Source organism: Triturus cristatus, chromosome 7 (assembly GCF_964204655.1).
Source record: "Triturus cristatus chromosome 7, aTriCri1.1, whole genome shotgun sequence".
Taxonomy (NCBI): domain Eukaryota; kingdom Metazoa; phylum Chordata; class Amphibia; order Caudata; family Salamandridae; genus Triturus; species Triturus cristatus.
In genome coordinates this window covers 1,755,007,334-1,755,034,954 of record NC_140590.1, presented here as the reverse complement: position 1 = coordinate 1,755,034,954, position 27,621 = coordinate 1,755,007,334, and the positions used below count along the sequence as shown (strand labels likewise).

Here is a 27,621-nt window from a genome sequence, read left to right as displayed (position 1 = left end):
GAGCAGGAATTTGAGGGCCCGTATGGTCTGCTTAAGCGAAATGTGTTGTTGTGAGCCTATGGCCTTAGGAGCAGAGGATGTTTTTATAAACACCTGATGCTCCGAGCGGCGCCCTCCTCCCAGGGCTCCTGCAATGACTGAATGCATTGAGAGTCACAGAAGCTGGCAAAGGGACATCTCCTGCAGCATCCTGGCTCTCAATATCAACATTCCCATGTGCAGATATCATTGCCGGCTTCCTGGAGGACTGGAGGCTTTAAAAAACAAGCCCTCTAATATAGCACAGTGCTCTATTTACCAGCATCAAGAAGCTAAAGGCAAATGTAAATCTTGGGTTTAGATCCTTATTGTTTTTTCTCAATGTGTTGTTATTCTGAGATTGTAATGAAGGGAAGTCATTAAGTCTTATTAGTGCAGACAACCACTGTGTTAGGTTTTTATATCCTGACTTTGTGTTTCTCCCAACCTTTCACTCTTAACATATAATGTTCACAAGTATGGATGTTATGTGATTCCTACGCCTTATAAATTATAATCCTCATTACCTTATGTAAAAAAAAAGAATTGCACATTGATTTACACACGTATGATTTATTGTACCTCAGTGTGTGATGTAAAGCGCTCTGACACCCTACACTGGGATGAATAGCGCCATAAAATAATTGAACAAAATAAGTAGTAGGTCCCATTTGCATCAATATTTGTGTAACTACTCATACAGACCAATATATCACATCTCTTACATAGTGAGTTAAATTAAGTTAAAAACCTGCCTCCAAATCATACTTTGTCATAAGCACTTGTGAAGTGATAACATGCTGTGGGCCTTTGTTGTCTTCCATTGCTTTGGCCCCAGTGGTAGGCTCCAGATAGCTGCCACCCAGTATATACTCAAACAAAAGGAGGGCTGATAGGCCTTTAAATCAGACCTTTGTTTGGACCTTGCTAGTAGAGTAAATAAGAATGCCGCCTTGGCACATGCATGTTGCTGCACCACACGGAATGTAGACAACATGGAGGTGCTTCTGAAATGAGTCCTGCTGTCAGAAAATGATACCAGGACAGATTCAGCATGCTTGCCTGGTTCGGCCGGATCCCACATCGGGCCAGGAATAGCTGCCGGAACCGGGATCCGCAGTGGTCCTCCTACTTTCCAGCACTGGTGCTGCTACCCATGGTGCACTTGTTCTGTGTGTATAAGTAACTGACACCACAACTACCCAGCCCATTCATGTACTGTGTAGTGAGAGAAGACTGCACTGTGGGTCCCCATCCCATAACAGAAAGGGTGGGAGTGTGTGCATGTAAAGTCTGCATTTCTGTTGATCATCACGCAACAGTTGTGTGTGCACAAGAGAAGCCTGCACTGCTGGTGCACATCCCATACCTGTTGTAGGTGCAAGAGAATTCTGCACTTCTGGTGCACACCCCATAACTGGTGTGTGTGTGTGAAAGAAGACTGCACTGGTGGTGCACATCCCAAACCTATTCTCTTGTGCACACCCTTGTTGTGTGCAAGAAACCTGCACTTCTGGTGTAACCCAATACCTGCTGTGTGTGCACAAGACATGTGCACTGCTGGTGCTCATCCCATACATGTTATCTTGTGCAAGAAGCCTGCACTGCTAGTGCACACCCCATACCTGGTGTGTGTGTGTGTGTGTGTGTGTGTGTGTGTGTGTGTGTGCGCGAGAACCTTGCAATGCTGTTGCACATCCCATACATGTTCTCTTGTGTACACCCTAGTGTGTGCAAGAAGCCTGCACTGCTGGTGCACACCCAATACCTGCTGGGTGTGTGCAAGAAGCGTCCACTGCTGGTGCACATCCCATACCTGGTATCTTGCACAAGAAGCCTGCACTGCTGGCGCACACCTCATACCTGATGTGTGTGTGCAAGAAGCCTACACTGCTGGTGCACATCCCCATGCCTGTTGTGTGTGTGCAAGAAGCCCCATACCTGGTATTTTGCACAAGAAGCCTACACTGCTGGTGCACACCTCATACCTGACCTGTGTGTGCAAGAAGCCTGCACTGCTGGTGCACATTCCATGCCTGTTGTGTGTATGCAAGAAGCCTGCACTGCTGGTGCACATCCCATACCTGTTGTGTGTGTGTAAGAGGCGTCCACTTGCTCCTCTTACATTTGGGGTAGTGATCTGGGGGTGCGTGTCACCCGTGGCTACACGTTACATTATTTACCCTTTGTTGGGATATTTGGTCGGGTATTTCACACCCATTTCTTCTATATGTTCACATGTTTTTGTCTGTATCAGTTCCTCATATTGAGGTTTTGAGCTTTGCCTCGTCTGCTGTCTAGTTACATGTGATGTGTAAGACAACATTGTTTCTACATTTTTATCTATTTTTATAAAGGGGGATGATGGTCGATATTAGGTATATATTTATGCATCCTCTCTGCATTCTTTATTGCTTAGTTCTCCTCGTCATGTTCTGTTCTTTCCTACATCCATGGGGTTTGAACAAATTTACTTTCACTTATATATTTATGTGAATAGCTGTTTCCACCTAGTATCTTAAAGTTTAGTTTCTTTTTAAAAGGGGAAGGATATGTTATATCTTGCTTATGCATACATGCATCTCCCTTGTTACCTTGGGTCCTGGCTGCTCGGGCAGTGTGAGTGGAATGTTGGTGTGGTGATGATAAATGGAATGTTCGGGTACCTATGTGGTGAGGAGTGACAGTCGAAGTATGGGCTGAGCAGCAGGCAGGCTGCTCCTGGAGGGGCTGCTGTACTTGGATACCATCCTGCAACTAAGACCAATAAATCATCTACAAAGATACTCCTCAGCTACTAGTCAGACATCACAACAGTCTCACATTGGTCCTCTGTCATGCACAGTGTCAAGTAACCCCATAGAGGGTAGCAAGTCTGCTTGGGTAGCATGCTCAGCTCCAATCCATTACAAACACATCTTCATTTGTGATTAGATCAGGTACCATACGCAATGATACTTACTCTCTGCAGTAAATCAGCAGTAAAGCTGGAGACCATCTAGGATCTCTTGCTTGAAAACAAGTACCAAAATAAGCAGGCTGGAACTTCACGGTCATCTTCTTAGAAGGTTTCAAGCAATCATCAGTTCAGCTCCTAGGCCCAGACAGGTCATAGGCCATAATTCCAAAGGCTACTCCAATGCCTACATAAGAAATCATAAAGTTAGTCTATTGTTGAGCAATAGCATAAGGCAGCTTTCCAAAGCAGAAGAAACCAATACGTACTATATTATTTTAGGTATGGTGATGTATGTCACTGAGACTGTCCAAAAAGTTACCGTGGTCCAACTCCCTTTGGTGGAGCTGACAGTAGGAGGTGTGTCTGGAACTGGCCACGCCAATGCAGATGGCTTATCCACATCCATTCCGCTTAGACAATGAGAACTGCCAAGGGAATGGCTGAGTTATTCCTTGCCTTTTAGTTGGGGGGTAGCAGAATGTAAGAAAATGGGTCTTTACTTGAGGGTGGATTTGAGCCTGTAGAAAACCACGAGGAGCCAATACTGGAGATACCAATATAAGAGGACTTTATTTCAATCTCTCTTAGGGTACAACAAGTTTCTCTTTCTGGTGTGACTGTCTTTCCTTTCTTCGGTTAGGGGATGACATATTGCGTTCGGAGTCCCTCCTCTTCTCCTGCGGTCAGGTACGGACAGTCGTAGAGAAAACAAAAAAAGAGAAAAAAAAAGATTTCACGCTTGTGTTCTCAGCACACGGTAAGACTGGGGGCAGGGTGTGAGAGAGTAACACCGAGACCGCCACCATGGGGTAGTGAAAACGTATAATGGGGTCGTTTAACACGTCAGACCCGTCCCTCCTTATCAAGGGGCCTAGCGCCCGCGTCCCCTTTCTTCAACCACCCCCGTATTCAGGCCCGTACCTCAGGGAGCCACACTCCTCCAGGAGTGTGGCTGGCATGCTCATGGTACTGGATGGGGTCCGGCTCCCTTTCACAGAGGTCGGCTTGCTTCCTTCGAGGCGGGTCCAGATTCTGCTGGGTCGATCTTTCCCACAAAGTTCACAGGGAGGGTCTTCTTTCTTCGGCTCGTCTGCTGCTCTGCCGGACGCAATGCAGCCTTGGCTCCAGAAGTAAGTGACGTCGCTTAAGAGGTGTTCTTCTTCGCCATCCGGGCTTTCTATTGGATCATTTGACCCAGTCACATGGACTGGGGAAGCTGCAGAATTAAAGGGACCTCTACAGTCCAGTCTTTGTATGTCCCTCGGCGACTGCAAGGGAAGAACAGGAGAGACATAAGTGGGTAACTGATCACTGTTATTTTCCTCCTCTAGCGCTTGGACAGGCATTTCGTGACAGAGCCCTACACAAGTAATACATCCAAAAATCTTGTCAGGCTTGGAACTCAGTTTCAATCATTTAGACCTTGACTCAAACCCTCGCATTTAGCAGACAGGCGAATCTTGTAAAATGTGTACAATCTTTAAAAGTACCAAAACAGTTAAAAAGTCAAATGCAATACATAAAAAATGGTACAACCATTTTCTAGCAATCATGAAATGTTATTTACAAAAGCAACACAAAAATAAAATTAAATATGGGAACCATCCACCCTAGTTCGGGCGGACAGTGTAATGCCCTTCCTCTGATGGCTTTGTTAGGCCATGAAAAGAAGCTTTCCATCAACAGAGCTACTTGAGGCCCCAACAACACAAAGCTTGTGGTCCTCCTGGGTTTACATGGCGCAGGTAGACCATTACTTTTGCAGACATGGTACTCCGTTGAGATTGCGATGGAGTACTGTTAGAAATGGGGGTTTCTAGTTGGCAGAGGTAGGTACCTTTGTCCAAGTAGGGGCCCTTACCTCCAGTCAGAGAAAGGGGAGTACACTCCTGGATAAACCTTGCTCACCCGCTTGGTAGCTTGGCACGAGCAGACAGGCTTGTCTCAGAGGCAGTGTGTAAAGCATTTTTGAACACATACAGTAATACAGTGAAAACACTACAAATGGACAGCACACCAGTTTAGAAAAATAAGCAATCTTTATTAGACTTAACACAAGACCAAACAACAAAAATCCACAATACTGTAATCAAAAATAGACTGAAATGGAAGAAAATAGCTTAGTTCAATGTAGATGGTAAATGCAACACTTTACTCTCAAAGTACCTTAGATGCGTCACGCAAACAAACAAAAGGGTCGCAGGGAAGTTGATTCGCCGTTCCAAACACTCAGGGGAGTGGATGCGTCGGTTCCTTACTGCTGCACAGGGGAGTTGAGGCTCACTTCCTTCCTGTGTGGGGAGTTGATGAGTCATTTCTTACTGTGGCTTGGTGATGATGCGACAAGATGGCACCTCGTAGTGATGCGACTATCCGGTGCGATGCGACAAAATGGCGTCTTGATGCGATCCGACAGTGTTGGATGCGATGCGTGCATGCCCGACGGTCATGGTGTGAACTCGGTAACTTCTGAGCCACGACAACCCCTGCAACACGCTTCTCCGGTGATGCGACGGCGACCACTGCGGCAGAGGCACGCTTCTCTGGGGATGCGACCGCTTTGTCGATGATGTGACGGCGAACAGCTGCGGAGGCGGCATGCTTCTTCGGCGATGTGACGGCAACTGCGGCAGCACGACACGCTTCTCCTCGTTGCATCGTGCTTCCAGCTCCCAGCGATACGCAGTCTTCTCAGAGGGCCCAAAAAACAGTAGGCACCTCTCTGCAGGCAAAATTCACAGCAAGGGAATTCAGGGGAGCTGCTGGTGAAATCTTGTATGCCTGAGACTTCAGGCAGGAGGCAAGAACACTTCAAGCCCTTGGAGATTCTTCTTCAAGATTGCAAAAGTACACACAATGTTCCCTTTCTCCTTTCCTTGGCAATAAAGTAACCACTTCAGGCCAACCCCAACAGCACAGCACAGGGGCAGTCTCCTCCTTTAGCTTCCTTTTTTCTTCTCCTTGGCAAAGGTTTGTCTCGATTCCCAGACGCGATTTAAAGTTCTTGGGTCTGGGTCCCCCTTTTTATACACACAAATCCTGTCTCTGAAGGCAGAGAGTGTTCCAAACCAGTTCTGGGTGCACTCTGCCAGTGCACAACTTCTTCCTTTGTCATTGTGGGCCAGGGTCATCAGATGCACCACAGAAGGTGGAGCTAGCATTGTGGAAGGCAGGCACAGCCCTATTCAGGCCCAGGTGCTACTCCTCCCACCAATCCAAATGAAGATAGGTCTATTCAGCCTAGTGCTGACTCACCCAGGCTCCTGGAGCCACTCCAGCCCCTGTCACTCACAAACCAGACATGGCTTACACCAACCTAGCAGAGGCAGACTGGATGTTTAGGCAAGAAAATACCTACTTTCTAAAAGTGGTATTTTCAAACACAGAATGTAACAAGCATTGGCATAGCCAATAGGTCTCGCCTTTGGGAACTTATAAGTGTTTAGTCATGCAACACTTGATGCTGTTGTACCAATGATATTGTGCTGCATAACTAAATACTTATAAGGTCCCAAAGGCGAGACCTATTGGCTATGCCAATGCTTGTTATAATAGGTTGGTATAACTTGGACAAGGAGATGCATTGCTGACAATTTAGAAACACTGAGAAGTAGGCTTGGCATTCCTTGCTACACAGTAATCTTTGTGTTTCATTAATCATTCCATCATTGAAGTATAATGCTGTCATGTCAATATCAGTCTAACAACTAACAAGGGGCACATGGCTCTGTGGCCTGGGGCATCTCAGGACAAACCCAATAGTTGTAGGGTGTTTAAGAATATGGAAACGTCAGCTGTAAAGGAAGATTTTTTTAAAATTGTAATTACATTTATAGTGTTTACTACCCTTGACCATGGGTTTAATCTCTTCTTCAATGAAGTATGCCAGTTGGACCTCTTGGCTTTGAGAGCACAGACCCACAGCATTGTTAGTGAGTAGTGACCAATTACCTCCTAAAACTAGCAGAAGTCGCCTGTCCCCATTGAAAGTCACTGAATTATGCGGTTTAGATCAGAGGTTTTGTAAAGAACTCAAACAGCCAGCTGGCTCATCAATGCTGTCCCCCAACTACAGTCACAGGAACTTAACTTCATACTTGCTGTCAACCATGCAAAGAGACGCTTTGTGGCTTCGACGGAAGAGTGAAGCGTTAAATAAATTGTACAGTGATTAACACAGCCCGGGAACAGTTTACTGCCTGCATGCCACTTTCTAAAGTTCTACACGCACCACAAGGAATGCTGCTCTAACACGGACGGTGTGCGGGAATAAGACGACGAGTGCCTGAATAACCCACATGCACTACTTCAATGAACTACAGCTGTGCCCAGTCCTTTGTTTACCCGGTGCCCTGGCCACCCCTGTCTTTACGCTGTGATGTGGATGGCATAGCAGTGCTGCCAGATCCCAGGCAGAGATGGTAGCAGTGGGCTGTGGGGCAGCAGCAGAGCCCGTGGGCCGGAGAGTCCCCGCATCAACGAGGCCGGCAGCACTCGCACTGGACTAGATCCCCCTGTCTGTAAACATGGGCAGCTAAGGACAACAAATTCCCCCCGAAGCTGTAGCGACGGAACAGTACTGCTTCCTGTCTTCTGTCAGGCGCAGAGGAACGCAGCAGCCCAGCAGAGATGACAGGCAGGCGAGGAGGAGGGGCTACGGAATTAGAAAGAAGGAACTAGAGGTACAGAGCGAGAGTAGAGCAGTACAGCAGGAGAAAGCGAGGTTGGCAGGGCTTTAAGTGAGCCAGGTCTTGTGCTCCCCACTTGGTAGAGAGCGAGGTTCAGAACCAAGAGCGAGGGGGGAGGGGGGGAGAAAGAGGGAGGGGGAGGCACAGAAAGGATGCATGCGGGGGAGAAGGACGCAGACAGGAGCCGCGGCAGAGGAGGAGTACTCTAATCATGTTATCTAAATGCTTTTTAAATGATTAACACTGAGAGAAAAGGCAAAGCAGACGTGCAGGATTTTCCTTTAACACCTATACGTTCAAGTCAGAATGTGTGGAAATGAAGACTATGACTTCATTTGGCACTAGAACAAATAAATGAATAAGGAGCCGTGCACGATTGAATAACTAATGATAATATTTTAAAGCACACGCAAAATAAAAGCCGTGCAGGAGTGAATAACGCGCGCGCTGGAGAGCGAGTGAGTGGGCGAGGAGAGAGGCGCGTGAAAGTGATCGCGATCGCACGCTGTAAGGGTGCCCGCAAGCGATGCGCTTAATGAGCCATGACGAGAGAGGAAAGCCAGATGGCACCTGTGCTCATAACTGTGCGCGTAACCGCCCGCTCTAGGCCACACAAAAAGCGTGTGGTGTGCTTTTTGAAGCCCACTTACTAAAAGTCTCGCCAGATCAGCGCATGCGCTGGCTCAGGCGAGACCCAACCTTCACTAAAATATGTATTTTAACATTCTGAGTTCAGGCATACTAAACTCGAATTTCTACCTAGTTCCCTGAGTCAGTTAGGATTATAATATGTTATAATCAAACTGCACATTCTTGCCTATGGTAACAGGTAGCCTTGCAATAGGGAAAAACGAAATTGGCTGTAGTTCACTATCAGGACATGCCACACACATCAGGGCATGTCCTACCTTTTACATACAATGCACCCTGCCCATGGGGGTACCTTGGGCCTACCTTAGAGGTGACCAATGTGTAGAAAAGGGAAGGTTTAGGGACTGGCAAGTAGGTGCACTTGCCAAGTTGATATGGTAGCCCCAGGCTGCACACAGGCTCTGCAATGGCACATTTTACAAGCTGCTTCTGTGGGTGACACAACCAGTGCTGCAAGCCCACCAGCAGCATTTGATTTATAGGCCCTGGGCACACATGGTGCACTGTACTAGGGTCTGACAAGTAAATCAAATAAGCCAATCATGGGGTCTCTAATCCATTACAACAATTTACAATAGGGAGCACTTGCACTTTAGCACTGAATAGCAGTGGCAAAGTGCCCAAAGCATCTAGACCAGCAAAACACATAGCCAAAATACAGGAGGCATCAGCAAAAAATGGAAGGGAGACACACGCCAATGGTGCCAGGTCTAACAAGTACCCTGTCATTCAAATTATAAATCAGCCCATTAGTCTCTTTCTTGGTGTTCAAAATCTTTCAGTGGTACAAGCCTGGACCTATATCCGATGAAGACCTCTCAGAATCAGATACCATTGCCATGAGGTCCCTGTGACACTCCGGAGATGTAGGAAGTCGAAAATTATCTAAGTACCACTTTCCTCAATTTCTGGAGTACCTCATCTTGGTCACTCCCAGAACCATAATGACAGCATAGAGTAGACAATGATCACTTCAGCAGAGTCCAACAGAAGGGTCCAGTTCAGATCCAGTTACAAATTGTCAATCCAGAAGAATGTCTTCTGCAGCTGGTTATGTACCTGTTGCTACACAGGAGGTTCGCCAACTGACCCTTGGAGTCCACATCTTAGTCCTGGGTATGGGTGGGAGCAGGCCCAGCTCACTGTGTCTTCACATGGGTTACAGACAGCAGTTCCATTCCTCATTCCTCTTCCGTTCTTTTGCTGTTCCAGAAGGTGTTCTGTGGAGCTCGGTGGGGTGCCACTTTTGTTGAACTCAGTAGCCATTGGGATGGGGTGACTCCTGGACAGGAAATAGCCTTAACACCATGGCTGAGCCACATGTGCCGTTTCCCTGCAGGCAGAACCATGCTTGCCTTAATAATGCATATGTCTTAACCATGTATAATCGTGGTAAAGGCAGTGCATGGTCAAGATGCTGCGATGGGCAGGAAGAGGCAGGATTGGTGGAGAATGTGGACTGGTAAGTGGGGCTGGGTTTTGGGCAGAGTTGGGAGTAGAATTTTGAGGGTTGGGTAGTTTTTAGTGCTCAGGGTTGGGAGCGGGGTTGTTTTAAAGCTGGGGGTCGGGGTAGTTTTTAGGAATCGGGGAGGGGTCAGGTAGTTTTTAGGGCTCAGGGAGTCAGGTAGTTTTTAGTACTCGGGGGAAGGGTTGGGGTAGTTTGAAGGGATCAGGAGTAAGCAGGGTACTTTTTGGGGCTCAGGAGATGGGGTTGAGGTTGCTTTTAGGGCTCGGGTCAGGGATGTTTTTAGGGCTTGGGGGGTCAGGGAAGTTTTTAGGACTTGGGGGGTTGGTTTGTTTTTAAGACTCGGGGGGGGAGGGTAGATTTTAGAGCTAAGGGCGTGTGGCCTAGGGTGTGATCTTCACCACACATCCCTTTACCAGTCATGCTTTTTCCACAAGATTGCATGGTAAAGGCATGCGTGGTAAAGGAATGCGCTGTTCAGACGCATTTGTTATTTAGACACCCGTGGTTTAGCCATGCATGCCTCTGTCATACAACCCTCCTGGACACTATGGTAATGGCCACAAAGTTCTCAAAGTCAATCCTTCCGACTTTTGCAGCACATCCTAGTGGCCTTAATGCAAACTATCCTATGGCGCACAATTCTTAATGAATTTGAACAGAGTAGAACGTTTCTGCTGCTGGAGGAGGCTGGCGGCTCACCCAGAGGGGGTCTACGGAAATGAGAAGTCTCATCCTCAACCACATCAAATTGTTTCTGGGACCAGCTACCACTCCCACTGAAATGGAGCCAGGCTGGCAAAAGGTGCCGTAGGATCAAAGGACCCTGTTCCCCAGTTCTTAATTTACAGATGACTGTGAATGTACAGGCTTCACCCAGGTCCCTTTCAAGTTAATGAAGTTCCTGTGCACTCCACAACTACTCTTCCCGAGAGAGATGATGAGTCACATACCTCTCATCTAGATCATCCTGCCAAAAGTTCCAGGTCATTGTTTCTGGTGATGGAGCTATTTTTACACATCATCAAGGTTAAAGCACTAACAATGAATAGCTGCTGGCATGCCAATGCTTTGGTTGGAGCTATGGTAGGTAACATATACCTTTATAAGTTAAATTTCCTACATAGTTATCACACATCTAATTTCATAACTGAATTGATTATTTAATAAATATTGAAAACTGGTTGAATGGGCATTGTGGCTTACTCCAAACCTAAGATAAAAAGAATATTTTAATTGCACTTTATTTTTCCTCATAGAAACAGCTACAGCCCTTTAGAGTGAAGATAGCTTTTGGGGGCTAGTCAATATAGGAACATGTCAACCTTAAATTCTCACATGCTCAACTATTAGAAACTAGACATCCTATCTTGTGGGTTGCAAGACCTATTTATTGGTGACATTCTTCATATTGAAAAGTAGGGGTTTCCACTTGTCCAGAAGGGTTCTCTTCACAAGTTTGCCTGCAGATTTATTTGCTGTAGCAGTCTGACTGCACGTGTTGGCCAGAAGCCATGTTTTCCTTGTCAGCCTAGTGGATAGTAGAATATATGCCTCATCCACAGGTAACATTTAACTTCCATGCCATTGGTTTATGTTCTTTTCCATATACTATTGCCTTACTGGAAAGTTAAATATGCCTATTTGGAATTAGCAAAATGTGCCATGTTCTGGGGCAAGAGCACATACAGTGGGGACTGTGCAGTTGTGCTCCAGCACGCAGAGTTCAAAGACCAGCAATACTGGTCAGTAAAAAGTGGGGATGACCACAAAAAAGCAAGGAACTTTCTTACAGGTGTCACAACCTCTTGCACGCTGGTTGATGCCACTTCAGATGTACCCTGAGTCCCAATGTCTTCATGCATGCCATGTTGAAGATGTTAAAGCTTGCTTTGGCCCCCTGTGGAGCCCCATCAGGTCCCATGGGACCTCTTTGCACTCCATAAAAGTCTACACCAGAAGATTCTCCCTTAGCACTGTTCGTTCCCTCAAATTCTTTTGGAGCACTTTTTGGGGCATCTGTTAGTTTCCCAGCACAAAGGATATTGCCAGAAAGCTTACCTCAGATGCCAATACCGACACCCCTTACGGTGTATCTGGTTCCAGTACCTAAAGCTGATTCAACCTGCACCAGAATACCAACACCTCGTACTGAGCAGCCTGCCCCCAAAGTTATGTCCATTTTACAGAGTTCTAGGAGTGAATCACAGATGCTTATGGAAGAGGGCAAATATAGAAAAGAACAAAGGGACATCTCTCGTCATAGATCCTGGTAATGCATGTTTTATATATTTGAGTCAGTTTCTGATCTAATTCAGATGCTACATCCTATATGCCATGATACTGATGATAGCAGCGAGTTGTTCCTCCTTTTTCCTGCACCGTCATGTGGCACTGCGGATCTCTAAACCATCAGCGGGTTAATGGATTAACACTTCTGATGAGGTGGAATAGACTTTACCCAAGGATGAGCTCCTCCTAAGGTGGCTTCCTTTCATGCTGTTTAAGAAAAATGTTGGTTGTTCTTGAGCTTCTGTTGCCTTCTGTGGAAATGAAGTCCAATATTTGGACGGAAGTGCTGCATCCATCAGCTGCCATACCAGAGCCCTTGCTGCCACTCAATGAGGGGCTTATGATCAGTTATGGCTGCAATAGAGAAGCCCACGTATGCTCTAGTTGTGAATTGGTCAATAGCCAGGCATAATAGACAGGTGCTTGGAGATCGGACTTTCTCATTCATCTACCCATTTCCAGATAGCCTAGGGGTACAGGCGTTTTCCTGTTCTAAGCAAAATCCGGATTCTTTCCTGTGGCGCCTCCAGATAAGAAGTAAAAAAAAATGTAAAGATGTTAGGGGAAACAGTCATTTTCACCCACAGCCTGCTTCTACACTCTCGAAATGTCTTTCTCTTGTGAAGATACATGTATATCCTGTGGAACATGTCGCAAATGATGATACCTATCCTGTCAGACCACTTCAGAGATAACTTTGTAGAAGTGATGAAGGAAATTATGATGACTCTAGGCACATGATTAAGGCGAGGTTATATACAGCTGTTTCCGTTCTTTGGCAGTGGGTTGCTTCACTTGCAGGCCGCAGCAGCCCTGCTATTCGACTTGAGCATATCCATCAATGTTCCCAGGTCTCACCTACAGGCTTCTCATAACCAACGGGCATTGGGGCCGTGCTGGATATTACTGTCAGGTTACCAGACACAGATGGGCACAAGAGGCTGGAAACTTGGAGGAGATGGCACAAGGAACCAGTAGAAAATTTGCACTAGCATTCAACAGACAACATTTCACAGACTCACAAGCACAGTCAGACACATCTCTGGGTCAGTAGTGGCAAAGCAATTATATCGACCTCGAATGTTGTAAATGTTTAGCTTAGTTTTGTTTAGCTAAATTTAAGGTTTGAAGGGGATTCTAGATAAGAAAACGTTGGGGGATCCACACATGCCACACCTCCCTGGACTCCCCTGAGTGTCTAGTTTTCTGAAATGTATCGGTTTGGTAGGTTTCCCTAGATGGCTGTGGAGCCCGGGACCAAAAACGCAGGTGACCCCCATGCAAAACTAGGTTGTTTTGTGATAGATAATTTTGATGCCTCCACAATACTTTTTGGTGCTCTTCCCCGTTGAGGTCACTTGGCCCACCCACACAAGTCAGGCAGCATTTGTATCGGGAGACCTGGGGGAACACTGGGTGATAGGAAATTTGTGATTTCTTTCTGATTCTGGAAGAATATGACACAGTAATGCAAGGAAAACGTAGTGGTTTTATTGGGAGACTTGAGGGAGTGCTGGGTGGAAGGAAGTTTGTGGCTAACCTCAGATTCCCGAGCTTTGTGACACAGGAATGTGAGGAAAATGTGTTTTATTTTACAAAGTTTGAGGTTTGCAAGGAATTCTGGGTAACAGAACCTGGTGAGAGCCACACAAATCACCCAATACTGGATTTTCCTGGGAGTCTAGTCTCCAAAAATGTACAGGTTTGCTAGGTTTCCCTAGGTGCCGGCTGAGCTAGGCACCAATATCCACAGCTAGACACAGTGAAAAAAAGGGTCCGTTTTCACTGGAACAATGTGATGTGTCCAAGTTGCATTATGGGCCGTTTCCTCTAGGCCTTCCCACACAAGTGAGGTACCATTTTTTTCAGGAGACTTGCGGAAATGCTGGGTGGGCGGAGGTTTGTGGCTCTCCATGGATTCCATAAATTTCCATCACAGAAATGTGAGGAAAATGTGTTTTTTTTAACAGTTTAAGGTTTTCAAGGGACTCTGGGTAACAGAACCTGGTGAGAGCCACACAAGTCACCCCATCCCGGATTCCCCTGAGCGCCTAGTTTCCAAAAATATGCAGTTTTGCTAGGTTTCCTCCAGTGCTGACTGAGCCTAGTGCCCAAAATCCTTAGCTAGGTACATTACAAAGAAAGGATTAGTATTCAGTCGAAAAATGTGATGTGTCTACGTTGCCTTTTGGGCCCTTTCTTGTCACGGGCACTAGGCCTACCCACAGAAATGAGGTACCATTTTTAGCGGGAGACTTGGGGGAATGCTGGGTGGGTGGAAGTTTGTGGCTTCCCACAGGTTCCAGAACTTTCCATCACAGAAATGTGAGGAACATTTATTTTTATATTCTTACAAAGTTTCAGCCTAGGGCCCAAAATCCTTAGCTAGGTACATTACAAAGGGTCAGTTTTCAGTGGAAAAATGTGATGTGTCTACGTTGCGTTTTGGGCCCTTTCTTGTCACAGGCACTAGGCCTACCCACAGAAGTGAGGTACCATTGTTATTGGGAGACTTGGGGGAATGCTGGGTGGGTGGAAGTTTGTGGCTTCCCACAGATTCCAGAACTTTCCATCACAGAAATGTGAGGAACATTTATTTTTATATTCTTACAAAGTTTCAGGTTTGCCAGGGATTTTGGGTAACAGAACCTGGTGAGAAGCACACAAGTCACCCCATCCTGGATTTTCCAGGGTGCCTACTTTCCAAAAATGTAAAGATTTGCTAGGTTTCTCTGGGTGCCGGCTGAGCTAGGGCCCAAATTCCACAGCTAGGCACATTGTAAAAAAAGGGTCAGTTTCCACTAGAAAAATGTGATGTGTCATTGTTGAGTTTTGGATCATTTCCTGTCACAGGCACTAGACCTACCCAAACAAGTGAGGTATCATTTTTATCAGGAGACTTGGGGAAACACTTGGGGAAGAACTTTCTTTCACAGAAATTTGAGGAAAATGTTTTTTTTACAATGTTGAGGTTTGCAAGGGATTCTGGGTAACAGAACTGCCTGAAAGCCAGACAAGTCACCCTATCCTGGATTTTCTTTGGTGTCTATTTTTCAAAACATTTACAGGTTTGCTAGGTTTCCCTATGTACCGGCTGAGCTAAGATCCAAAACCAAAGCTAGGGACACTGCAAAAAAAGGATAATTTTTCACTGGAAAAATGTGATGTGTCCATGCTGATTTATGGGCGTTTCCTGTCACGGGCACTAGGCTAACCCACACAAGTGAGATATCATTTTTGGAGACTTAGGGGAACACAGAATAGTAGAACAAGTGTTATTACCCATTGACTTTCTATGCATTTCTGGCTTTGAAACGTAAGATAGTGGGTAAAAAAAAAGTCATTTTGAAAGATGCCCTCTAATTTACATGCTAGTTTGGGTACCCACAAATTCAGAGATGTTGTCAAATAACCACTGCTTCTAAACTCCATATATTGTTCCCATTTCAGAAATGCATAGGTTTCCTTGATACCTATTTTTCACTCTTTATATTTTACCAAACTTGTTTTTGTATGCCTGGTACCCATTGTAAAACAATTGCAAGGCTCTGCCTACCTCCGGTTCTTGGTGAACCTACAAGTTCAATATATCCCCAAAACCATAAGGGTCCAGCAGACGTTAAGATATTTTGCTTTTAAAAATATGCCATAGTTACAAAAGTTACAGGTGAAAACGTAGGCACAAATGGCTGTTTTTTCAACTCAATTTCAATATTTTTTTATTCCAACTGTTACTTTCTATAGGAAAACCTCAAAGGATCTATACAAATTACTTTTGATGAATTCAGACTTTTGTCTTCTTTACAGAAATGTATAGCTTTCCAGGATCCATTATTGGTTTCACACCCAATTCTACCACTAACTGGAAAGAGGTTAAAAGCAAAAAAAAAAGGAAAAATAGGCTATGTCCCAGTAAAGTGCCAAATATGTGTAGAAAATGTTGGTTTTCTGACAAAGTCTGCCTGTTCCTGAAAGCTGGGAAGATGGTGATTCCAGCACCACAAACCCTTTGTTGTTACCTTTTGTACAGACGTTTTCTTCTGCAGCAATTTTCCCCCATTTCACCCCCCCCAAACAAAATGTAGCTGTATTTAGGCTAATTTCTCAGCCCCCCCCACTCCAGGGAAATTCCCAACCCCTGGGTAGCTTTAGAATCCTGAAGATGTTTGAAGAAAAGTATACAAACTTGTCATGGATACCTTATGTGGAGAAAAGGTTACGGAGGCCTACACGCAATCTACCCCAAATAGCTAAAAAAAGGCTCAGCATGGGGGAGGGGGAGAGGGGGTAGCCCTAGCAAAGAAGAGGTTAACCTGATTCTAATACACACAGCATTTCAATAAAGCCCTTTATACAGCAACCTCTGCTGCTGCAGCAACTGGAGCCCGATGTTAAGCGAACACAACCACCCAGATACACAAGAACAATGTGTGGAGGCTTTTTTGGGGATCATTTTTTCATGTTTATGTTTCAGAATGTTTGTGTTCTGTGAAGGAAGGAACTGGTGATGTCTCTGCGGACATATGAAACTCATGGGCCCGCTTGATAAGGCGCTATCAATCTTGTGCACTTGAGTCATTTTGCTTATCACTCTCACACAGGTCTATCTGGACGTGTAATTTCAGAGCATTGAAAATAAAAACAAACATTGATATGTCGCAAACCGCTTCTGTGTATTGAGTGTTAAGATATGTGATATGTGGGCCTACAGTGGAAAATATTTTACAGGATTTTACTGGCTGGGGGGGGAAGTCTAAATGACTACGATGTCTGGACTACCGTGAGGCACTGTGATGCAGATCATAGGCTGAAAAACACTAATCAACAACAGCAACAACGAGTTAGTAGTGTATAAATCACATATTGAATCCGTCATAGTATAAACCTACTCACGCCGCCCCAGACCAACAGCCTTTCTAGAGACACCAGCAGGATGGGAACCTTGCACGGTTGGATCATGCCCCTGCTTCTAGAATCTGAGTTTAATCTGTTAACCTGCTCTTTTTAGCTTCCAATTCTGCTGAGACAGTTCAGTCGGTTTGTGTACCCGCGGCTGAAATCTAGTGCAATGGACAATCATTCCAATCTGTGTTTCTTTGTTGGAATCACACACCGGTACAGTGATTGAAGTGTCCTCCTTCCAGCCCTACACCTCTCCACGACATTCATTCTCAGAGGGTCCCCAGCTGACCAGGAGTATTTAAGTAAAGAAAAAAGCTTCATTGTTAGATTAGTTAAAATAATGACAAAACAAAATGGAATAAGAAATATGTTTCTTTAAAATAATAGAGACGGAATTTTCGCAAGGTTCGTGAGTCAACGCCCCTACTTTGTCTTGAGTCCTACTTTGTGCAAGTAGCAAGAGGTGGCGGGGCCTGTAGGAGAGATTTTGACAGCTGCTCTCCCTGAGGCAGTTAGGATTCGAGTTGTGTGAGTGGGATAAAGTACTTTATTCAAAAAGGTGTCCTGTGCAAGTGGTAACTAGAGTTGAAGTAGGATAGAAACTGGAAGTTCAATACCTGTGCAGTGTTTAGAGGGCAAGGTAACTCCTAGTGAAAGCCAACTGGCACTGCTTTTTGGGCTGTACAAACTAATGTTCTTTCCTTAGGGCCTCGTCAACCCCCATTAGATATTTTACTGTTCGGGAAATTACTCGAGGGTACCCAGAGTTTAAGCATGCTGTTATTGCTTGCCTACAGGAGCGGGCCCCAGCCTGGATCCAGAAGGCCCTGAGCCAGCGACGGCGCAAGATTACAGTCGACTTACAAAGGCAGAAGGTGTGGATTGCGCAGTTAAGAGCGGTGTGTGGAGGGGAGTTGACAGACGACAACGAGGAAACTTAAAAAAGAAAACCACTTACCTTGCACTGGCCGCATCGCAAAATCGGCGATGCGGCGAGTACAAGGTAAGTGGTTTTCTTTTTTTTAATTTAAGTTTCCCCGTCATTGTCTGTCGACTCTCCCCACTCCGCCCCACTGCTCTTACCTACATGGGCTGCGTCTGGGATTGCGCCTTCCTTTGATTGGCTGCACAGCCTGCAGGGATCGTCTCCTGCTCCCCTTAGCCAGGGAGTTGCATGCGAGTTGATAGGAAAGACACCAAGGAGATGTTTTAGGAAGGCTCCCTTGACTCTGCTGCTGAAAACTTCCCCCAGATATGGTTGTGGTTTAGGTAGTGTGTAGCTGTTTAGAACCATCCATGCATGGGTGTGATTCTCCAGAGAAGCCTTGTCCTCTGGGGCTGAAGTTTGTTCCAAGATTTTGCGAGTTGTCCTTCGGAATGACTCAATGGTGGATGTTGTGGACCATAGCTGAACTAACCCACAAAGATCTATGGAGGTATTTTCTGGCTGCTGATCGAGGTTTGTTGATTTGGAGCCAGATATTATGAATTATAGTGTCTCTTTAGTCTGTCTGGATCTTGTAGCACATGCTGACAAATGCTGCCTTTCTGGCTAACATTTGCTTAGCTAGACCAAGTTCTAGATTGGTCTGGCCAAATGAGGTGTATCTGGGTAGTTGGAAAACGCCCCTGTAGATTTTAATAACAGTGTTGTCCAGAGTGATTAAGGCCTTCCCAAGGCTGGCCCCGCATCCGTAGGCCAGAGTAGGAACAATCTTCGCCCTGACTATTCCAGGATGGGACTGAATGATGGCCCGTTCAGGTTCATGAAGAGTACCAGAGACCCCCGGCCAGTGTGAGCCTTTTCCTCTTTATTTCATCCCTGAATGGTTTTAAGTTTCCTTTGTTGTCAAATGTCAGACCAAGATATTTGTATTCAGCAACATCTTCAACCTTTGTTGAATTGAGGAACCAACTTATTTTGCAGCCCATTCTTCTGCAGCAGTTCATAATTTTAGTTTTCTTGATTTTAATAGTCAAACTGTTTTTTGACGAGTAGCTGTGGGTGATATTCAAAAGGCGCTGCATCCCCACCTTGGCTCGGCTGCACAAAACCAGATCATTGGTATAAAGCAGGTTGGAAAGAGGGATAGTGCCGAGTTTTGAGGCGTGCAAGTTGGTCGATGCCAGGGCTGGAGAGAGGTCTGCGAGGAATAGATTTAGGAGCATGGGGCCAAGACACAACCCTGCTTGAGCCCCCCGAATATTGGAATAGCTCTAGAAAGATTTGCCCTTTTCCCCATCTTTATTCTGACCCATGTATTTGAATATTGGTTTTCGAATACTCTTAGAAGCGTTGGCAGTGTGCTCCATTTCTTTAGCTTGCTTCAGAGCAAGTTTCGTGTGATGCAGTCGAAGGCGGCTTTAAAATCTATGAAACATAGATAAATTGATTACTTGGATCCTTTGAAGGTTTCAAGTAACAGGGTCAGAGCCATGATGTTTGTCAGAGTTCCAGTTTTTTTGTGAACCCAGTCTGATTAATTGGGATGATTGAAGTGGTGTTAGCCCAGTCAAGGAGTCATTCCAGCAAAATGATTACGTAGTACTTCGCCTCGTTATTGATTAGGGCTATCAGTCTGTAGATTAAGGTTTTGACTTGTCGTTGCTTTTAAGGATTGGTGAAATGATAGACCCTGTCCAGAAGGCTGGAATTGTAGCACCTGATATAGTGTTGATGAAAGGAGGGGCCCTGTGCCCAGTCCATTTTACTGGGTTGATCTTATAAATGGCCTGAGGAATTCTGTTCGATGTGCCTGTTGGTCTGCCTTTAAGTATTAGTCTTTTCACCTTGTCTTCATCCAGGATTTGCTCCTCCTCTGATGTTATGGCTAAGTGGTCGCAGGGGCCTTGTTCACTCCTGCGGACACCCCTGAGCTGCACAATGTGTCCACTGCATTTGTGGAGGGGCTGAAGTGAGTGGTGAGAAAGGAGGCCCAGGCTTCTTCAGACAGGTTAGATCTTGGATATGACTATGTTTTGTCGTTCAGAGTGGTAACAAATCACTAGAAGGCGTTTGCATTGTGGTGCATTGCGTCCCACATAAGCTTGGCCCAGAAGCTGTCTGTAGCTTCCCTCTTTTTGGACTAGATGGCACCTTTTAGGGCCCTTTACTTGCACCTGAGACAGATAAGAGTGTTACGGATTGAGGTGTCTGTCATTTTGCTCTCAGGGCTCTATTGACCTCCCTTTTGAGAATTTTTACCTCACTTGTCATGCATTTGTCCCAGCTGTGTGCTGGGTAGGCTGTTTGTGTTTAAGCTATGTGTGGTTTTTCTTTTCAGGAGTGTTGTTGGGAGAACGATGTTGTGAAGATTTCCCAGTTATTTGTCAGGGAGTTCCTGTCTCTGTGGGACAGCTTGAAGGGGTTTTCAGCTTCTTGTTCTAGGTAGTCTATGTTGGCTCCTCCTGGCCATTTAACCCTTCTTAGGTCACACGTGTAGTCATAACCCGGCTGGTTCTGCGGAGAGCATACTCACAGGCACCTCAAGGGCAAGTTTCAACTCCTGGGGCAAATGGTCATTCTATGATCTTCCCCCATTTTAAAGGACTGTGCTTGTCGTAAAAATGGCAGAGATCCAAAGGTGTAATCGATCAGGGATTTGCAACAGGTAGAGTGAAAAGACATGGCAGGTAGAGTCATTTTGAAACGGCCATTCAGGGCCCGAAGGCCCAGATGTTCCAGTTTGCTCAGTAGAGTCCAGCCCTTTAGGTCTCTTCTCCCTAGCTCTGTGCCAGCCTGTGCTAGTATGTCGCAGTAACACTTAAGTGCCTCAGTGATCTCGGTAGGTGGTGAAGCGCCTAGTAGACAGGAGTTAAAGTCACCTGCGACTATGGTCAGGGGGTGTGGGTCGGGATGCCCCTAGACTGAGAAAGGTGTCACACAGCTTCACTGAAGCGTCTGCATGAACTTTTCGAGTTGGCTGTGCGTAAAGGTTTATTATTGTTATTGAGTAGCCTAAAGGTGAGGTGCGCCCTTTCTGTATGGCTAGGTGCAGAATTTGGATGTTGTTCAAGTCGGCAACTTGCTCCTTTGCAGTCACCTCTATTGATGTGGACAAGTAGATAGCAAGACCTCCTTTACAGCATCCGTATATTGATTTTTTTTGTTGGAGGGGTTGCATAATGTGAGAAGCCTGGGATAGAGAATTGTTCTTAGGCCCAGATCTCCTGTAAGGCAACCACAGAGAATGTTTGAAGATAGGATACCAGGCCGTAGTCTTTATGTTTGCTGTTTAGGCCATAAATGTTCCACGAACACAGTCAAACAGTTGGTATTTCTAGTTTAAAGGCCACTCTTTGGGCTATCAACTGTCACCTTATAGGTTGAGGCTTATATACAGCTCTTGTAACCCACGCCCACTTGCAGGTCACTGACCCTTACCCATGGTGGCTCGTGAGGTGATGTTCTGGTTCTAGTGCGCTCGCTATTCCCTTGCTCAGCGAACTAGCCCCGAGGGAGTTTTTCAATACTGAGAGTGGTTATGTTTTTGGCTTTGATGGACTGAATGCTTTTCTTGGCTCCCTGCCTTCTTTCCTTCTGAGTGGGTGTGGGTACCCTGGTTCTAGATATTTTTCCACAATTATGAAGTGGTTGCTTTCTCATTGCACCTTGTCTGCCATGCCCACTGTGCTCCAGGTGACCTTTGTGGAATCTCACTGTTGCCCATGGTTTGCGTTTACATATTTGACGTGTTCAGTGTCGGTTGAGGTTGCCCCGGCTAGTTCCAGGATCTGCTTTAGCAATGTTATGATATTGCTTCGGTTGAGGATGTCGTCATTGCCTGTTGAGTGGTAGAGTGGATGGAACAGGTTTAAGCTATGGTCCCTTGTTTTAGAGGCCTCTGGGGGAGTGCTTTTGGAAGACTGCTGGAGATTACTGAAGACGGTGAGACCATTTCCCTTTGGTAGCCCCAGGAGCCCCACTGGTTTGCTTTTGATACTTCCCTTCAAAACCGGACAGTGGTTTTTGATGTTTCCAAGGTAGCTGGCTGGAGTCATTGCTTCTGGGGGTAGGGGTTCCCCGGTCGTCACATCCTCGAAGTCTTTGGCCGAGTTTACTGGCGGAGTTTTAGGAGTGGGAGATGCCCTGTGTGTCGTGTTGAGGCCCTGTGTGGTGACTCTAAGCATTGTTGTTTAAGTTTCCTACCCAGGGTAGTTTCTCAGCCAGTTTGTTTTAAAGAATTTTTTATCCTTGACTTTCTTTTTTGTCACCTTTTTTGGATTGGGACCCCCTACAGTTTCAGTTGGACTTTGAGAGAGGATGGTAGGACCAGTCTGGCTTGAATGGCTTGGGCTGCCCTGCAGCTGGAGTCACAAATGGCTATGTCTCCCTTTATTTCATGGCGTGTGAGTGTCTGTGTGGTGCTGTGGTTGTGGCTGTGGGCTGTGCTAGATTCTGGAGCAGTAAGGGGCCAGGGGGAGGTTTAGCTGCTGGAGTGGGGTGAGGTGTACTTTGGCTAGTTCTAATTGAAGCCAATTGTATCCGCTCTTGGCTGTCCCCTTTTAACACTGCCTCTTTTGTATCTTCTGATGGTGGGGGGTCGGTCCTGATGACATTTTGGGGCCTAAGATAGGTTTTCAGATCGTTAACTGAGCTGCCAAGGGTGGCTGGTAGCATGCTCAGTTTTTCCGAGATTTGGGAGCATGGGCATCTTGGACTTAGCTCTCTAACATTGTTTTGGGCCCTTCTGGTGGGATTGTTTAAGTCAGAGATCTTACCATCAATCCCAGCCATGTGAGGGGCTTCGGTATTTATAATCTCTATTTGGATTTCCATTTTTGCAGAGTGGTAGTCCATAGCGTTGACCATAGATTGTATGGTCTTCAGCAAAGCTGTGAAAACAACAGGGTATGGGAGGGTCCTAGGGAATGTTAAGATCTGCAAGGATTAGATCCCTAAACACTAACAATTAAACACATGAAATCCTCGGGTCTAAGAACACACATATGCCTTAAAAAGAGACAGCAGAGATGAGCTCAACGTGCTACTAAAGGAGTCCCTTAATTAGGACGTAATCCCATCACCCACCTAGGTGGCATGCTTTATCCTGTGGGATTTTCCTCTTGATGGGGAATCCTAGCCCCGCCAAGGGCTACGACCCCCTCACTGTGAGGCAGGAGCTCAGGGATGTCCTACATTGTTTAGGATATAATAAATCCTTCAGAAGAGAAAACAACTTAATAGGTTGGGTGGCGGGCGCAGTGCGAAACAAAAGGCAGTAATGATGTGAAGGAAGTGATGCTAAAACTAACTAACAGGAGCGATTTCAATCAATCAGTCATTTGTAAAGCGCACTACATACCCGCAAGGGTCTCAAGGCGCTGGGGGGGTGGGGGGGGGGGGGCGGCGCTACTGATCGAACAGCCAGGTCTTGAGTGTCCTCCTGAAGGTCAGCAGGCTACTCGCTGGGGGTACGCACCGTACATACGGGGGTACATACGGGGGTGGGGGTACGCACCGTACACACGGGGGTGGGGGTACGCACCGTACATACGGGGGGTGGGGGTACGCACCATACATACGGGGGTGGGGGTACGCACCGTACACAACATAGGAATGAAAAACATCCCTGAGCTCCTCCCTCATAGTGAGGGGGTAGTAGCCCTTGGCGGGGCTAGGGTTCCCCGTCAAGAGGAGAACCTAGGTGGGTGATAGGATTACGTCCTAATTAAGGGACTCCTTTAGTAGCATGTTGAGATCATCTCTGCTGTCTCTTTTTAAGGCATATGTGTGTTCTTAGACCTGAGGATTTCATGTGTTTAATCTTCAGCAAAGCTGGCCAAACTCTTGCATCTATTGGAGGGTTGTTGCTTTCTGCAACAGATTTAGGTTAGAGGGTACAAACTGTTGTGTTTGCTTTGGCTGGAGTAGCTTCATATTCAAGGTCGGAGGCATAGGAGGCTAGAATCTCGTTCCACTCTTCCTGTGTCAAATAGGAGTTGTCCACGTACTCTGTATGCGACTGTGGTTTCACATGATATACACCTTTTTGAGCTGAATCTGTTCCACTTAGATCCGTTGGCATTTGATTTGTGACTGTTGATCTGGGGGAAGGCTCAGGTGGAGTTTTTGACCTCATGTTTCTTTGAGGTGGATAGCTCCACTGGTGGCGGGGCGAGAATGGCAAGAGTTTAAACCCATTCTCTGATACTGAAGATCCATAAGGGCTGGGTTAGAGTTTGTTGTTTTTTAAACCTATTTTATTGGGATTTTGTAGTAACACCTGGGCAAACGCCCGACCTATACCATTATGAAACACAAAAGTGACAAATTACCAAATGTGACAATATCATTGGGTACAATTTGCATATAAAGAAATAAAAATAGAAACCAAAACTTCACGCAAACTTTCCCCCCCCCCCCCACTGGCGAGCATACGTAATTGCAAATGTACATCTTGAAAAAAAGGACCCAGATTCACACAGCATGGCCTCTTGCTTCCCGTGGAGGCTGCTTGATAGGGGGTTTGCGAAGTAGGAGGAGGAAAGTCTATGTCCCTGTATGTTGCCCATCTCAACCAGTTCTTCCTATGTTTTTGAGGGCAACCCCGCGTTTGGAAGACCGCTATCTCCGCACCCATACAATTGTCTAATTCCTTCCGCCATTTCACTATTGTCGGTGTGGAAGTTCCTTTCCACAGCTGGGCAATATCCCGCATGGCAATTGTGAGCGCAAAAAAGAGTAAGTGTTGTTTGTAACGATTCCCTCCAATATCGTCTGTACTGTGGAATAGGAACAATCGAGGATCAAGCGGGAGGTCCCAAGACGGCACCTCCTGAAGGCACGTTGAAACCCTGCGCCAAAAGGGCTGCATTGCGATGCAGCTCCATATGGTATGGAAGAAGGACCCCTCCTCCCTGTTACAACGAAGACACTGAGGAGATTCTATGGTTCCCATCCTCCAGAGGAAAAGGCTTGTATACTATACGCGATGAACGTATTTGAATTGGATAAGACGGTACCTGGAGGACACGGCAGCCCCATGGGGACTAGCTATAGCCTCCACCCAATCTTTATCAGTGAGCTCTGTAAAATCATCTTGCCATGCCTTCCTAGTCTTCTGAAGGGTCATGGTTGAGTGTGTAGTCAATGTTTGATAGATCTGGCGGATTTTATGGGCACCCAAATTGCCCATAAGAAGGCGACCCTCCAAAGGGTGAAACTACGGGAGGTCATCTAAATTTGCAAGCAGTGGGGTAAGAGCATGCCGTAATTGAAGATACTTATAAAACTGGGATTTATGAAGGTGAAACTCCTCTTGCAGTTGCGTTAATAATTTTAGGGTAGTGCCTCTCACAATGTCCCCTAACGTGGAGATGCCAATTTGATCCCACTGGCGGAACCCCTGCAACGCTGCCACCTGGCATGTATATGTACCATGCCACAATGGCGTTGTCTGAGTCAGACGCCCATGCTACTCCATGCGCCGAACTGTATACCTCCACAGCCGAATTGTCGTTCTGCTGGCGTGAGGCAGAGGATCAATAGATTGCTCGCTGTAAGCAACCGAAGGAGGGGAACCCCTTCCATCCCTGCGTGTTCAAGAGCAAATGCCGGATCCGTAGGCATATTATACCACCAGTCATTAATAACTATATAGCCACACAATACGAATACACGTCTGCAGCCGCTATATCGCTGCATTATGTCGATTGCACACAGGTCTGTAGCGCCACTCAATCTGCCCCACCACCCCATAAGAATTTGTTAAGTATAGCACTCATTTGTGAGAACCAAGACCTTGGTATATGGTATGGGAAATTTTGGAGTCGATAAAGCATTCTGGGGAGAGATACCATTTTAAAAATTGCCGAACGCCTATATAGTGAGAGAGGCAGGGAGGACCAGACGGATGTCTCTCCCCGGAGGCCGGCCAGAAGCGGGTTAATATTGCTCGCTCAAGAGGTCGTAGGGCAGGGGGACATATATATATATACCTAGATATTAGTAGCCGTCAGTGATATGTTGGAGCTGAGATGCCCATGTACCTCTGCCCTGTTGTCCGCACACTGGGAATAGCACCGATTTAGAGGTGTTAGTGTGGAGGCCGGTGGTCTGGCCGAAGACAAGGAGAATCTGCAAAATTCTGGGACCCGATATCCAAGGATCCGTCATGAAAAATAAGACGTCGTCTGCATATAAGGCAATACGATCCGATTGTGATCTTGGCCATTCAAAACCGCAGAGCACTGGGTCTCAATGAACTCATACTGCCAGGGGTTCCACCGCCAAGGCGAAGAGAAGCAGGGACAAGGGGCAGCCCTGCCGCGTGCCCCTGCTAATGGGAAAGAGGGGAGAACGGTGACCAGCAATACGCACTGAGGCCATGGGTTCCCTATATAATGAATGCACGAAGGCCAGGAAGCGTGGGCCAAAATTGACCACCTCCAAAAGCTGGAATAAATACTCCCAGCTCAGGGAGTCAAAAGCCTTATCTATGTCCGCAAGAAGTATCGCCGCAGGGTGCCCCAGCCCCGGGGCCAATGCCATGGCATTATGGACACGACGAATATTGTGACGAGTGGCTCGGTTTGGCATGAAGCCTGATTGGTCGAGGTGAATCAGATCCTGAATGCAGGTACGCAGTCGATCTGCAAGGACCTTCCCCAGTAACTTGGATTCAAAGTTGATTAGGGAAATAGGGCGGTAAGAGGAGGGGTCCTCCGGCGGGCGATCAGGCTTCAAAAATAAAAGTATCTCAGCCTGATGCCAGTCCTGGGGCAATAGTTGTCATTCGAGAGCTTCGTGTATGGTGTCCAGAAGGTGCAGGCCCAAAGAGAATATATGAGAGCGGAGGAATTCAATGGGGAAACCGTTGGGGCCCGGGACTTGGACAGGTCGCATCACATTGAGTGCTGCTGTCAATTCATATGCTGTAATGGGGGCATCTAGTTGATCTCTCAACTGGTCTGTTAGTCTCTGCGGGGGGATGTCCCGAAGGAACTCAGCTATGAGGTCCTCCGAAAGCTGCTCCCTCTGAGTGTATAATGTGGAGAAATGATGCGTAAATTCCGAGACCATGTCTGCGGGGGATGAGCGTAAGGCGCCATCACGACCTCAAATGGTTGGGACTGTGGCCGGGGCGCGCTCAGATTAACAGAGCCTGTGTAATATTTTGCTTGATTTATCCCCCCACTGGTATAGTCAATGTTGAGACGCCAACCAGATCTCATTCAACTACTCTATAAGGTGTTGGTGTAACTGTTCGTGCGTGAGGGATAGGTTACGCAGGAGGGTTGAGCTGCGATCCAGCGTGTACTGTGTCTCTAGGGACGCGCACTGGGTTTCCAACTGTGTCCGCTGAGCGGCACGTTTACCTTTGTCGTTCGTCCTGTAGCTGATATCTACCCCTCTGATTGTGGCCTTGAAGGCCTCCCAGAGGGTCTCTTTGGATGGAGTGGAGTCAATATTCAGGGTGAGATACTCCTGGAGCGCCGTGTTCAGACACTACTGATATTCTGGATCGCGAAGATGCCAAGGAGACATTCGCCACCTGAAGGGCGGCTTACGGAAGTGCAAGAGGAGTGTCACCATGACCGGGGAGTGATGGGACAACCCCCTGGGAAGATGGGAGACTTGGGAGAACCTGTGGATATGATTTCGTGGTGTAAACATGTAATCTAGACGAGACATGGACCGGTGA

General features: G+C 46.5%; 1 long non-coding RNA gene across 1 annotated transcript in view; it reads right to left on the bottom strand.

Moving 5' to 3' along the window:
• Window positions 1-1,961: 1,961 nt before the first annotated feature.
• LOC146813004 (uncharacterized) overlaps window positions 1,962-27,621 on the bottom strand; it is a 132,511-nt gene continuing 106,851 nt past the window's right edge. The window contains exon 3 of the long non-coding RNA XR_014966941.1: window positions 1,962-4,245. This is a non-coding gene — a long non-coding RNA (uncharacterized LOC146813004). The remainder of the gene's footprint in view (window positions 4,246-27,621) is intronic.